Consider the following 3,286-nt stretch of genomic DNA (forward strand, 5'->3'; position numbering starts at 1 on the left):
TTGATACTTCATTTTCATGCATTTTCATTAAAGGATCACAGGTCACTGTTTAGACTTCACAGAAGGCACAGAAAGAAATACAGTCTCTTAGGCTGATTGTAAATCTGAGGAGCAGTTGTATCCAAATTACAGTTATTAATGTTATTTCTGTCTCTGGAGGAATGATAAATTACATTCAAGTCCATTATTTAGCTGAGTTATTATGCATTTACGAACTTAATTTGGGGACAGTTTTGATTTTCTTTGGAAGAGAAAAAGCAGACTCATCTTCTGGCTGAAACATGACTATTTTGGGATATAGTCAGATATCATCTTCTAGAGAGAGAGATACTGGCCGAGTGTCACTCTTGTCCTCCATGGGTGGTACAGATGAAATGAGGAAGCATATGCAGGGGATTTGTTCTCAGCTCAGTTTCATAATGATACTCTTTCTTTATCTGACATTCACTAAAAATAACATTTGAATGAAGGAATTGGGTCACCTGGTGACATTTTTGGTAGTAGCAGTATATGGGAGGTGGGGGTGGGGACGCCTTGATGCTTTCATGCAGAACAGCACACATTCAGTGTTGGGTTTGTAGAAGGCATTTCCAGAGAAAGCTATGAAAATTCCACATTTGTTCCTCTTCAAAGCACAGGGAAGAGGCCTACATTTCTGCTGCAACTTGGGGGCACTCCCTCATGGAGGCAGGGGCTGAAGGAGATAAAGAAAACTTCCAAGTCTCATTACGATCCTGCAATTCTGTATCTTTTCCCATGTGATACACTGGCCCTAAAAAGTAAGCAATCATTTCCTCTCTCTTAATACGTTAGTTTCATTTTCCAAGTATGGAAAATAGAAGCTGCAGATCATTTTAGTGTCAGATGGCTGAACTGAAATTTGGCGCCTTTAAAGACATGACACACTCGTAGCCTAATTTTTTATTCCAGGACTTTCAGGAAACTTGGCACAGGTAGAGTTCAATGGAGATGATTATAATGAATGAAGGATAATAATCTGAAACTTCTTACAACCTCTCTGATGCATCCTCTGCTGCTTTCACTTTCATTCATTCAGCTCAGCCACTCAGGTCCCTGACCAATACTTAGACATACCAAGTACCTACCTCATTCTGCATTTCCTGTACTCTTTGCCCAGAATACTTCCCCCATGTATTTGTCGGACTGGATCCTCCACCTTCTAAGAATGGCACCTTATCAGTGAGGGCTTCTGTCATTTCTTCCACCACCTCCCCATTCCCCACATTCTTCCATTCTGCTTACCAGAAACTGATATAGTGTACAAAATGTATACATTATATTTATGTAACTTATTTGTCATCTTGATCCCCCCATGTGCATGTGATCCCCTAGGAGCAGAAGCTTTGTCTTGTTCATTGCTGGTTCCTCAGAGATAAAAACATTGATTGATGAATGAACAGATTTTTCAATTAGCACTCCTCTGGGTGATAGGAACAGACACTTGTTCAAACCATCTCAGGAAAAGGGGCTTTCCCTTAATAAGAAGGAATCTCACAGAAATCTAAGAACAGGAGTGTTCGGGTTCCTTGGTAGGGCAGGTATCCTAGGGGCAAGAACTAGAGGGAGCCACCATGACTTCAATGGCAATGTTGGGGAGACCGTGACTCAAGCACTCCATCTTTACTATACTTCACTCCTGCTCTCCCACATTCCAGATGCCCTCAAAATGTCCAAGAGCACAATGCTGAAGGCTCCAGAGTTGAGCTTACTGCTCACTTCCATCAGCTCTGTTTCAGGTGGCCCACAGAGGAATGCGATGGTCTCAAGTCATCCTATTAAGCCAGGCCAACAGTTCCTGAGTCTCTGGCTTTTGAACCAGTTGGGCCAGAGTCCTTCCCAGGTCTCCTCACCTATGATGGGACAAAGGCATGCTATGTGATCTTGGGTGATCTGCTGCCTATTCAATAGAAGTCACTTAAGATGTGTGATTAATCCCTCTACACAACCTCTTTAAGCATCCTTTGAGCCCAGAATTTCTTTTCCTTTCTGGTCTCAACACTTTTCTATTAAGAACCCTAACTAAGTTAAGGAGATCTGAGGTCCAGCATGAACCCTGATGCTCTACCTGGGGGATTATTGCCCTCCAAATTCTGCTGAGGGCAGGCAGCCATAAGTGATGGGGAAATGACACTTATAGAAGCCCAGGAATGTATTCAGCCAGTCAGGTCTTGTCATTCCTCTGCTCAGGGGCTATCCATCTCATGCAGAGGGAAAACCAAAGTTCTCACAATGGTCTACAACTCTACCTGCTCTGACTACCCCCATTACCTTTTACCACCTCTCTTATTCCCCTTGCTCATTCTACTCCAGCTACAGGACCTTTTGCTGTCCTTAAGTGCACCAATAGGCTGCTGCCTAAAGGCCTTTGTTCTATCTTTGCCTTCCACCTGGATGCTCTTCTTCTATATGCCCCGATGGCATACTCCCTCATGTCCTTCAACTCTTTCCTCAAATCTTACTTCCCAGTGACATCTATCCTGGACACCCAGCTTATCACTACTGTCTAAAAAGATAACTTCACCCTTTCAACACTCCCAATCCCCCTTACCTTTACTGTTAACTTATTGGTTCTATTTTGATTAATTTCAATTCTGCTAGAATGTGAGATTCATGAAGGCAGGAACTTCTGTCCTTTTCATTCAGTGATATATTTTAAGCATCTAGCTTAGTAAAATATGTTGATTAAATAAAATATATTAAGTCAATAAATAATCTTTTTTAAAAAAGATGTATTCGTTCATTTGAGAGAGAGAGAGAGAAAGAGAGAGAGCGCTGCTACGGAGCACATGTGTGCTTGCAAGATGGAGATGGAAGCAGAGGGAAAGAATCCCAAACAGACTGCTGAGCCCGGGGTGGGGCGGGGCTCAATCCCATGACCCTGAGACCCTGATTGGGCTGAAATCTAGAGTCATACACCCAACCCACTGAGCCACCCAGGTGCTCTGAGCCAATATAATAATCTAGTATTTTCTAATCCAATAGTCTCTCCCTCAGTTTCAGAATCTACCTCTTACTGAATCCGTCTGGAATCTGACCACAACCTTGAAGCCTCTGTGCCAGTATGTTAGAATTTATAAAGAAAACTGTGGGAGAAACTGCCCTCTCCCCAAGGGAATCTCAGGGAGCACAAACCATACCCCAAATTCAGCTGTATGTTCTGGGTCAAGAATGACCTCACTGAAGGCAGATAATCCAGCATCAGACTGTTCAAACTCTTGCTTTTTCCCCTTTCCCTTCCTTTGTTTTTGCATCATAATTATTGGCA

This window comes from Neovison vison, chromosome 13, assembly GCF_020171115.1.
Source record: "Neovison vison isolate M4711 chromosome 13, ASM_NN_V1, whole genome shotgun sequence".
NCBI lineage: Eukaryota > Metazoa > Chordata > Mammalia > Carnivora > Mustelidae > Neogale > Neogale vison.